Below are 12355 nucleotides of genomic sequence, written 5' to 3'. Positions count from 1 at the left end.
TGCTACAGTTTGGGTAGTACATATAACTATGGGCTGAATAGAAGAGTCTCACCTCTATCCTAAACTTAATGATTTTCTAGCATCTCATCGAGGAAGAAAGAAATTTTTGAAGTCTCACCAAAGGAGGAAGAAGAAGCCTCACGTCTCTCAATCTCAAGAGCAATTGAAAACCAAAATTATTTCTGCTTTTATTCTTCAACGTCCACCCTTTAAATAAATGGGATGTTAGAACAAAATAGAAAACTCATTACATGACTCAAACGCAAATTTAGGCTCATGACTAAATTCAAATACTAGGGACTCAATAGGACTCCTAACCAAAGTAGGATTTGATCAAGTCAAAAGACTCCACATGCCAAGAAAAATCTTCAAGGAATCTTCACGCCTAAAGAAGTAATCTCCAAGGGCTTCATGCCAAGAAAATATGCCCTCTAAGACTCCCAACTGTTGGATGATCTTCATGCGTTGGATGATTCACGTCTTCAAGGAATTTCATGTCAAGGCTTTATGCTGAATTTTCTTCACGTGATAAAAGTCCTTCAAGTAAAACTCCTCAAAGGGGTGCCAAATCATGGAGATGAGGATCCCTAAAAATCAGCAAGATGAGGATCCATAAAAACCAGCAAGGGTTGATCATCACACAAACAGATTTTCTAGTGAAAGAAGGAGTCCTTTTTGTGCCAAGGCTTCTCTTCAAAAATTCTTCACGCCATCTGATTTCCTTCCTTCACATGGAGAAGTCCTTCTCTTCATGGACTCTTGACACCTCCTAATCTCTTGACATTAGAGAGAATTGACTCCTAGGACACCTCAACTTTGACCAAGTCAAAATCTCCACATCTAGGCCTGTTAACGAGTCGAGCTACTCGGGCTCGGCCTGGTAAAAGCTCGGCTCGAGCTCGGCTCGTTAGTCAAACGAGTCCGAGCCCGAACCCAAAATGAGGCCCGTTTAAACCTGAACTCGAGCCTGAGCAGCTCACGAGTTCGTTTGGGCTCATGACTTAACACTGCCTGGACCCTTTTTGAGTCTCCCCCTCTTCTCTCCCGGCCCCCTAATATTCTCTCTCTCTCTCTCTCTATTATGTTATGTGCAGAGAGCCGCTCTGAGCCCTAATCGGTGTAATATTTTGTTATGTGTGGCGCTCTCCCACTATTCTCGGTGAGCGGCTCTCAAAACCCTAGCCCTAATCATGTAATATCGGGGAATAGAGAGGGGAAGAAGAGGGAAAGCGGCGGAACACGAAGCGGTGCGGCTACCAACAGCCATCCGACGTCGAAGAAGAAGCGAAGGCAGCTTGGACTGTGGCAGCTCCGAAGGCGACATTTTTTTGATTGAAAAACTGGGACTTTCTAGTTCTTGCCCCATCTTTTGACTGTTGTCAACTAATCTTTTCAATGTTCGATTCTACTCTATGTTAGAGGCAGCCAACCCAATTGTGAGCTCGGCATAAAGGATGGGGGAATAGTGGGGGAATAGCCCTTGCTCGGCCTTTTGTTTGGGGCGATCAGAGGTGGGATCATCTTCCAGGACATGGAGGGTGCCGTGGCGAAAGCGGTGATGGCGGGAGCAGCGCTGCAGGGGAAATCGTGGAAGAAGAAGAAGAAGAACATGTATTTTTCTTTTTTTTTCCTCTTTCTTTGCAATGTTCTGTCTCTAAGACTTTTCCGCGCCTACACAAAAAAAAAAATGTTTGGTGAATTTTGTCAATAATTTATACTGGTTGTGGTGTTTAATGTATATTGGATCCTTGTTATCGAGCTCGAACCCGGGCTCGGGCTTGGGCTTGAGCTTGTAATTGAAACAAGCTTTACGAGCTCAAGCCCGAGCCTTTGCTTTACCAAGTAAGTCAGAGCTCGAGCCCAATACAGAGCTCGGTACTAAGCCCGAGCCCAATACAGAGCTCGATACTAAGCCCGAGCTCGAGTTCGAGCTTCTATGAAACGAGCCGAGCCCAAGCCTCCCAGGCTCGGGCTCGGCTCGGCTCGTTAACAGGCCTATCCATATCTTCTTTGATCTTTATGTCATCTAATTGCCATTTGGCACTTAATTACATGAACCCAATCATCAAACACAAATTAGCAAATTACAAGTCTAAAACAAGAACTCAAATAAACCCAAAATAAAATAATTCAATGTGACCTAATAGACTCAAATAAAATAGACTCAATCCAATATAATTAAATGCTGAAAATCATGAACCCAATATATTTTCAGGCACACCTAGACAAGGATCCAAACTTGACGTACGTCAATCTTGACTCGAGCTCGTGCTCCTGCATCATTCTATCGTATCATCATCCATCAAGATAGAACTAGCAGTTATACTCATCTTTCTCCTTCAATGTACTTTAAGCACAAATAGCTTTTCTCCTAACTACTTGTACTACTCACGCATTTGGGCCATGCACTAAGGCTATAATAGATATAGCAGACCGAATCTCTAATACCAACTTGATTTGATTAGATCAAGTTGAAATTCCACCAGGTAAGAGCATGCTCTATACTAACCTGATCTGATTGGAGAGAAGAAGATTTTCTTCAAGCTGCTCAACTCAAATATCTCAAAAGAAAACTAGAAGAAAATGGAAGAATCACGAAAGTAGAGCTTAAGTTCTCTTTTCTTTCATTGATTCTCAACCTCTCCTAAACTGAGGTATATAGCTCCTATTTATAACACTAGTAAGGTTCTTCCTTTCATAATTTGAATTGAATTCTTCTCCTAGTTTGAATAGGACTAGATATTCTAAAACAAATATGACTAATAGTAATATTTAAAAAAAACTAAAATTTAGAATATTTTAGAAAAAGCTAAAATTCTTGAGGAAGTAGATCTTGACTTATATATTAATTTTGCCTTCTATCACTCCACTTGATTCTTCTTGGATAGAGAGCTACATCCAATCAAAGTCTTACCTGAAAAGGAAACTTTTAGTTTGACTAGCCTATTTTAAGGCCCAAACGGTGGAATTTTGGCCTAATTTAATCCTTGGGGGATTGTCCCAAAGTTATAGATCCCAAAAAACTACTTAATTTTTTTTAAAAAAAATTATCTCAATCGGACGTCGTATGACTGAGTTATGGCCTTTGGAAATTTGGCCTACAACTTGGTTTTCCAATGTGATGGATCTTGCTCTTGGACCCCGTCCACCCATATTCGTAGTGGCCAAAATGGTCCACATCATGGCTGATCTCGCTCCTAGACCCTGCCCAGCCCTGCTTGTAGTGGTCAAAGTGTCCTATATCAAGTTTGGTGATCCCTTTGAATACTCGCAGTGGCCAAAATGATCCATATCAAATCTGATGATTCTTCTGGATATCCATAGTGGCTAATATAGTCTACATCAAGTTTGATGATTCTCATAGATTAGAGAAAGTATTAAAAAGAATATATTTCTTTTATTATATTCATAGGAAACTACATTCTCAGGTTACCACTGCTACTGTAAAAATCTTGGGAGACCTCAGCAGATTTCCAATGATGATTGCAGATAAACTTTACTATGGCAAAGAACATTATGGCAAAGAGCATTAGGAGAATCTAAGTACTAATAAGATTTTGCCCATTATAAGATTATAAGAGGAGTAATGCAGTCATTCTACTAGAAAATCATAGGAGTTGAAATGAGAACCAATCCCATGATAGAAAAAAAAATCTATTGGGAAGCTAGAAATTAATTATTCAGATACTCATCTGCCAACTAGTACTTTACATAATTGGCACTCGAGCTATCTTAAATAAAATGCTTTGTGAATTAACATGAATTTACATGATTCTCATGACAATATGTCATCTGTAAACTTTTATTTGCATATGCCCATATGATATATCCATTTATTTCTTACTTGTGGCAGAAAGTTTCAGTTATGCATGTGAAAATAAATATTTGATTCCATCAAGTATTGGAACCATTTAGGTACTCTTATACAATGAAGCTACTCTTTTCCTAGCCATTTGCGAATCTAGACATGCGAAGTTTAACGGTCCTGATCTAAAATGATATTGGGTAGACACATTCTCTTTAGCCCATACAGTGGCAGCGAAATTTACTTCAGACAAATTGCAGTAAAATGATGAGAAAGAAAAGTAGTTGCTGAAAGGAAAAAGTAAAGCATAAAGAAACCAGAGTTACAAGAACAAAGACAAGTATTATCTTCTCCAGGAATTAAACTACCAGAGCAAAGATGACATCCAAATTATAGAAGACAAGAAAAATCCCAGCATAAAGAAATATCCACAGAAGCTTCCAAGGCATGGATGTTAAACAGTACATTTCACAACCCAACATACCCCAAATGTTTCATGCTTTCTCAAGGACTTCAGTTGAGAAGCATCCTATCAGAGGGAAGTATGGGAGGCCTGATGTGAAGGTGAACCAAGACACATAAAAGGTGGCAGTCTTACAAATTTTATTGGCAAATAAGGATCAGAAACTGCAAATTCCCTTTACAAGAAAATAAAAGAATGTTTATAGATCTTATTACAAACGTGCAAATATTTATATCCATAAATGAAAAAAACCTCCTTATAAACACATCATTACAGGTTACACTCAGCCTACAAGGTTCTATCGTATGATAACATAAACATGACATACATGTTAACTTTATAAGAAATTTTCATAAGTGTTCCAGAAAATTATCATAGCTGACGTTTGCCAGCTTAAAAACTTCATCTACAATCTCGGTTGATTGCTAACCATCCAACAGACAAGATAAGATTTTCCAAATAAACAAGAAATATTTTTACAGGTTACAAATCTCCAATAAATAGCTAACATGCAGACTATCTCCCTTTTATTAAGGGACAGAAGGAGGGATACAAAGGAAATCCCTCTCATAGGCGCCAAAATGCTCCCATTATTGTTCTCTTCTTATCACAACAAATCCTATCAAAGGAGGTCCTACACCGTTTTAGTTCGAGAATTTTTGGCGATCCTATAGTGTGTCATGGAGGTGGTGAGGAATGCTTGGGGTACTCCTGTCAGTGGGTTTCTGATATCCAAAATAACCAAGAAACTCAGAAATACTAAGGCAGCTTTGAGTCATTGGAACAGGAACTGCATTGGGAACCTTTTTCAGAGAGCTAATACTCCAGAAAAGGAGATTGGCCTGATGCAGGAGAAGGAATCAGAAGTAGGGAGGCTAGCATTAAAGAAGACTTCAAATCTTGAGATCAAAAAATGCGGAGTATTACAAACTTCTAAAATAGCAGAAACCTTTTGGTATCAAAAATCAAGTTTTCAGTGGCTTAGTGGAGGTTATAAGAACTCTAGCTTCTTCCACGAAGCTACAATAAACAGAAGAATATTCAATCGGTAAGCAAGATGGTGGACCTTGGCAGCACCTGTCACCAATTCAGAGGTTTTGGAAACACTGTGGACCTTGGCAACTGACAAATCTCCTGACCTGGATGGCTTCCTTCCAAGTTTTCTTTAAGGTGTATTGGAATGTAATTGGAGATGACATTACCAAGTCAGTGAAACAATTCTTTGATAGCAAGCATATGCTAGGTGCCTGGAAAGCAACATTTGTTGTTTTGATTCTTAAAATCAGCAATCCTACTCCCCTTTGTCCCTATAGACCAATCAATCTGTGCAATATAATATACAAGCTAGTAGCTAAAAGTATAACACTGAGAATTCGAAGAGATTCCTAAGCTGATATCAAAGGAGCAAGCTACTTACATCTCAGGTCGAAGCATCTCAGATGATGTCATCTTGGCTCAGGAGGCAGTTCATTCTATGTAAAAGGCAAGTGCTTCCAATTCTTTGATGGCAATTAAACTAGGGATTTTTATTTGCATCCCTTTGTCACTTTGGTTCCCCGGACAAGATGATCTAGTGGACAGAAGGCTTCGTTGTGAATCCAACTTTGACAGTTCTAGTCAATGATTCCCCTCCTATCTTCTTTAAGTCTAACATGGGCCTACATCAAGGCTGCTCTGTCTCCCTATTTATTCACCCTGTGTGCCGAGATGTTAACCATAGCAATCTTTATGGCTGGATAAAGTGGAATTGTTCATGGATAGAAACAAAATATGAGCAACAATCAAGTAAGTCACTTTTTGCAGATGATTGCTTGCTGCTATACTTTTCTTGAAGGAAATGGAGGAAGCAAAGTGCTTCCCCAGCTATTTTTAAAAGGAACAGAACTTACAAAGCAAGAAGAACAAGATTGCAGAGTAGCAGAACAACCAGCAGAGGTGAACACTTGAAAGCAACAGGTTACAACCAAGAACAATAAGAGTTGCCTAGGAAATATCTCATCAGAAGGGAGCAAAGAAGGCCCCGCAGAGTTTGGTAGCTGTCTTTGGTTTTCTCAGCACGCAAGCTTTCCCACTGAGTAAAAGAGAGCAGGGCTTTTTGCAGGGTCACATTGATGAAAGATTGTTTCTGAAGAAAGACTCTCGAATTCCTTTCCGGCCAGAGGTGCCAGCCAACTGGTCCCAACCTTTTCTTAAGCTGCGTTTGACTCGTCTTTTCCTCCATGCTGCCCATAAATCCTTGATATCCTTTGGCCAACCTCTAATATTAAGCTGAGTTTTGAGGGCAACCATAAGCTCTTAGCGAAAGAACATTTGATCAGCAAGTGGGATATAGTCTCCGGCATGGCTCCAGAGAGCGGACATCACAAGCTTCTTCTCCAACCTTTCTTCTACGACGCATCACCCGTATGAAGCCTACTTTTAAGGGCCAACCACAAGAATACTTTCACCTTTTCAGGTGCAGCTATTCTCCAAATAACTCCATGAAATGGCCAAAGTTAGCCTCCACAGTTCAGAAACTTATAGAGAAGGAATTAACGAAATAAGAACCATTAGAGGTGAGCTTCCAAACCGGCTCGTCCGCTGATCTAGCAGGTGAGAAAGGATGCAAAAGCTGGATGAGAGATTCATATTGATTAAATTCCTGCAGTGTTAGCGGACCACCTACACTTATAGACCATCCTTGATTCCTCCAACTCCAATGGGAAGCAACAGAGGCAATACACTTCACAGTTCTTCCATAGACCTCAACAAACATAGCTGCCAGTGGGGAGCGGCCAACCCAAGAATCCTCCCAGAATCTAATTCTCTCCCCATTTCCAAGATTGAAGGAAGTACGAGTCCAGAATGCCTTCAGGTTTTTGCCGGTGTCCCTCCAAATAGGTGAGATCCTCGTAAATGTTCTCCTCACTCTAATACCAAATCTTGTTTTTGCATAATAAGCATTTTTTCTTTGGTCGCTCCATGGCCCTTTCAAACCTTTAACAAGCTTCAAAGCCCATTTGGCCAACAATTCAGAGTTGAGATCACTAATGTTCTTTATGCCTAGGCCACTTTCCTTTTTGCCCCTGCACACGCCATCCCAATTCACAAGGCAGTTGAAGCTGGATACAGTATCGTTCCCTTTCCACAAGAAAGCCCTCCTTGGTCAATTCTGTTCGCCAGCCACCATGGTACTATTCCTTTGCATCTTCTAAGTTTATACCTCTTTGAAATGTATATCTGAACAATTGAATCAGCCTTAATGTGTTGCCATCTCTCTTAAGAAAGTTATTCTTATAGATGTTTTGTTTAAGAATTTTATCATGAGAAAGTTAGGGTTAATACAAATCGGTCTAGAGTTTTGAGCTTTAGAAGAATTGATTTTGTTAAGAGTCGTGCAGCGAAAGTATGGTGGAGTAGAAGTGGACTAAGTATCCTTATTTGTTAAAGAATGAAGGTAGGTTAAGTTTTGAGGACGAAATTCTTTTAAGGAGGATACTTAGTCCACTTCTACTCCACCCAGTTGGGGCCCAATCCACTCGATCGGCCTAAGCTGAGACCTGGCCTATAGAGTGGCCAAGCGTAGAAGACTCCCAGAGGAAGTCTTCTTCTCCTTCGGTGCCAATTAGGAGTCGGAGTCTTAGGGTCGCCAGGACCCTAGGGATCCTCTATAAAGGAAGAGCTCTCTCCCTCCAAAACTATCCATCCTGAGCAATCCTTCTCTTTTCCTCTCCTTCTTCCTCCTTTTTCCCATTAAGTTTGCAGCTGTCCATTATTGTGCTCATTGAAAATCGGGGCCGCTAGATGCCACCAGAGCCGAGGTAACACCTGTCCTTCCTCTCCTTCCCTTTTTATTCTTCCTACAACCCAAAATCATGGTTGTCAGCCCAAAAATCAATCGAAAATTGACCGACAAAAGGGGCACTATTTTTTCCTTTTTTTTACTGGTCATTTTTGCTTCTTTTCCGACCACCGCCACCGTCAACACTCATCGCTGAAGCTCTCGGCCTCTCCCCTGTGTCGGCCTCTAACCAATGCTGGAGCTCCAGCCGCCAAGGAGCAAACAGAGACATGAATCCACCGATCCAAGACCGCATCTATTCTACCCCTATTTTTGATCATCCTCTCTCTTTTTCGGTCGCCACCGCCAACTACCACCACTTGCAGTCGAACCTCTGATTGCATTGCCGACACTCCGACATTGAACCCCCACCATGATCACAGCCACTGGTCCGCTCTCTTTCTCACCATTCACCAAGAAAGAAAGAAAAAAAGAAGAAAAAAAAGGGGAGAGAGAGAGAGAGCCCATCCCTCTCTTTTTCTCTCTTATTTTTTCTCTCTAGGAGACCTATGGATCTCAGTACAAGGTCCTGACGACCTGATCTATGAACTTGAGTTGATTCATGAAAAAATGCCCTACATTGTTCTAATGCCCAAGCCGCCTACTAGACTGATCACTCCAACCCTGATGAATGTCCCTGAAACACCCATTGATGAATCTTATTGACTGATCTTGTCTTGATTGAGTCCGATTTATGGAACGAATCATCTAGACTTGACCTATTGAAACCACCGTATGTCCGATCAAGTCTTCTCGTATTATTTTATTAAAGTCGTCAAGTAGAAATTAATTTTGTTGTTAATATGTTAAATAGGTCTAGCGGAGTCGTCTAGCGAAGTACGACAGTCTAAAACAAAAGAGGTAAGTAGATTTTACATTTTTTATTATTTTGTAAATGATCATGTTTTTCGTGCATAAACTTTGCTTGTGGAAATATCATATTTTTCTTAAAATTATGGATCAGCATATGTATTATAAAAATTATGCTTTATTATGAAAAAAAGTTTTATAAATGTTTTAATGAAAATAGCTTTGTTATAAAATATGCATCTAATCACATCATTTAGTGTCTTTCATCTATTTATATGTATGTTTTAGGAAAAAGATATAAGTTTTCTAAAAGCTCTCAGATAGCTATGTATGATTCCTATAATTAGAAAAAATCAACATCCGAAGCTAACATCCATATGAACACAAGCCTTGCCAGCAGATATAAAGTTGGCATACGAAATATGAATCTTTGTCGATTATGAACACAGGCCCTGTCACGGGTATAAAGTAACCGTAGCACGAATATCTGTGAGGAGTATTTGGAACTATGATATAGCTAGATGGCAGAAAAATGATTTATAAATTTATTTGCAAATTGAACTTGGAATCATATTTATGAAATATGAATGATTTATGCATGCATGATTGGCTTTATGACTTGTTTTAATATACCGTATTATGAAATACTTTATTTTGTAATATCTGTTATTTTTTCTTAAATAATGCATTGATATGAAAAACTTATGCTCGATCCAGTAAGGTAGAGTAAGATTTACTTACCGAGCTGTGTCACTTATATATCTCTATTTTTATTTTTTCTCTCCAGACGAATAGGGTTGATAAGAACGAAGGATGGTTCAAGTTTGGAGTTTGCGCTAACAAGCTTAGTGATTTTGTAGAAGAATTTTAGTATTTTAATTGACTATAAAAATTGTAGTTAACAATTTTTTGAATATTGAGGATTATGGATTTGGTATTTATGTTTGGATTTAGATGCTCTGAACCAATATTAGTTTTATTTAATGAATGATGAAATTAGACTTTTAATTATTATATTTTGTCAATGATAGATTTGGAAGCTGAGATGTAATAGTTGGTTGCATTTTATCGTGAGTTGTACTCTTTGGTAGAATGGCCGTGTTATGTCCTAAAATTCAAGGCACGATATTTTATGGGCTATGTCAATTTTCAGATCCAGGGTGTGACATCACTTAAGTGACGCCGGAAAGCTGAACAGGTTTGTGGTCCCTAAGAAGCATGCCCTGGACTACTTCCCTGATGTAGAGAATACTGATAAAATGGCGTCACTTCAAGTTTTAGATAATCAGAAGAAGAGGTGGAAAGTTTCGGTACTCTTATTGGACAAGTAGCCAATGCTTGGTGCTGCAGTCAATTTGTGAAGGAGAAAGGGCTTGATGAAAAGGATGTTGTTGTATTTTATCGGTTCGAGGAAGAACAAGATGGACACAAAAATCAATCTTATATGATTGACATTATACCTTGGGACAATGGCAGTGACAAAGCAGTTTTAAGAGAGCATGCTGATGAGATGATCGAGAACCAAAGATCTGACGTGAGGGGTGGAAGAAGCGGCGAGAAGAGTTCGGCTGGAGAGCCGGAGGTAAGGAAGGTGGAAAACAAAGATAGAGATAAGATGAGTTTGATGAGAGATGAACTTGGAGGAGAATTCTTTACAAGGAAAAGAGCAAGAGAGAGATTCAAGCAGGGAGTTTGGTTGTTCGGGGTTCAGACTTCTCCATGATGATAGAGACAAGATGGTGGATGGTGATTCTCTGTTACATCAAAATTGACAAAGGTTGGGACAGATGTTTATGATTGAAAAATGTGCAGCGAACTTAGAAACATGTTAACTAGGATGATTTTATCCGACAGAGCTTTCTCCTATTGTCTGCTGCTCTTGTAATACAAATATATCTATCATTAACTTTCTCGCTAATTAGTGGATTTTGATTATAGATTTTTTTACCAATAATTATGAATTTTATTTATAACATTATTGAGACCTTTTCTAGCCCACGAATGTAAAATGGAGTGGAATTATTTTGCTAGAAAGCTTGTGTAGGACTCATGCAATAGCAGTTGTGAATATCTACTTATTCTCAATAATACAGATTTTCATGAGGTTAATAGAAAAAAGAGGAGGTTGAGATTTGATTAGTTTCTCAGCCATATGAGTATTGTGAGATTTACGTAGCAAGCATTCTTAAAAACACCTGCTAGACTTCCATATCAGGACTTTAAGAAGATGATTGGTTGAAAGAGATTAACTAGCACTGAAATTTTAACGTTAGTACTCTAAAGAGGAAACTCTTCTATTTTCTCACCTACTTATCATATAAGAAGCCATGGAACTTCCTACGATGAGGCTTGGAAGTTCAAGAGCTTTCATCATGATGTACATGTAATGAATAATATTAGATTGGAATTTTTGTTTTAACCTTACTCTTTGCACTTGTTTAACACAATGCTAGCTTGTTTATGACGCAGAGACAAGATATATAGATCAGGCCCTTTCCCTCTTAGAGTCAGGATCCTCTCTAATTCAAGCCTAAAGCATAGAGATTTAGTTCTATAGCCACGGTTATCCATGTATTGCATGATGATCATGATGCATAGGTCTTGCCATAGTACATGAGACAACTTTTCTCATGAATCGCAGATGATCATGCAATTATAGTAGTCGGGTTTGGACCACTTCATTTCAGGCCCAAAATTACAGAATCTATTCCCTCATCAAGTCTAATCTCTAATCCCGGCCTTATGCATAATAAGAGGATTTAATTGTGGAGGAAGTCTGGGCTTTTTTCATTTAACTTAAACTGACATCTATTTTTGTTCAGTTAAACATTCAAAGCAGGGAAATATAGAGAATGGGTTGAGGCTTGCAGCCAATGATCCTTGATTGATTGCTCTTAGAGTGAGACTCTTGCTTTGCTAATGACTGTCTCAATTTCTAAGATGGATCCCCAAGTAATACTTCAACATGTTTGGACAACAGGTTAATTTTGTTGGGGAGCAATGAAGAGTCATAATCCAACTAAGAGACGGCCTTGAACATAAAACTTTAAGCCATTAACTTTTGGGCCCAATTATCTATATCAATCCATCTACCTCTTACTAGTTATTCTATGTGGTACTAAATGAAAAGTTGGCCAAGTGCTCAGGTTTGATCTGACAAGAACAGCATCGAGGCTACTAACTATATTGAAGTGTTAGATAGGACTTCTTGCATCATGCTCGCACCAAGGCTAAGATGATGCGATGTGGTCCGTCTTGAGGAAGGCTGCAAGATAATTAAAAAATTGAATGAATTAGTACATGGTACCATATTAAACTAGCCGAGCAGCATCTAAACAAAGCTGATCAAACCAGGTTTGAGTAACTAATCTGGGCACAAGTTAGGAGTCCAATGAAGGCATGAATATAAGTTAAATGTGAGTATAACCTACCTAAAAGGCTACATATTGATTTAAAA

At 39.0% G+C, this 12355-nt stretch overlaps 2 long non-coding RNA genes across 2 annotated transcripts; one reads left to right on the top strand and one right to left on the bottom strand.

The window, feature by feature from the left end:
- Positions 1-4222: 4222 nt before the first annotated feature.
- Positions 4223-6253, bottom strand: LOC148702677 (uncharacterized). Its single transcript, XR_015967992.2, has 2 exons — positions 6158-6253; positions 4223-6000 (listed from the first exon to the last, which is right to left on the bottom strand). It is a non-coding gene; the product is annotated as an uncharacterized LOC148702677 (long non-coding RNA).
- Positions 5994-10815, top strand: LOC113462618 (uncharacterized). The gene is made up of 3 exons (XR_003385379.4): positions 5994-7148; positions 7315-7438; positions 9686-10815. It is a non-coding gene; the product is annotated as an uncharacterized LOC113462618 (long non-coding RNA).
- Positions 10816-12355: the final 1540 nt, after the last annotated feature.

This window comes from Phoenix dactylifera, chromosome 8 (assembly GCF_051530095.1).
Source record: "Phoenix dactylifera cultivar Ajwa chromosome 8, Ajwa_hap1_PhDact_Kaust_v1.1, whole genome shotgun sequence".
Classification (NCBI taxonomy): Eukaryota; Viridiplantae; Streptophyta; class Magnoliopsida; order Arecales; family Arecaceae; genus Phoenix; species Phoenix dactylifera.
This window is presented reverse-complemented; position numbering and strand designations above follow the sequence as displayed.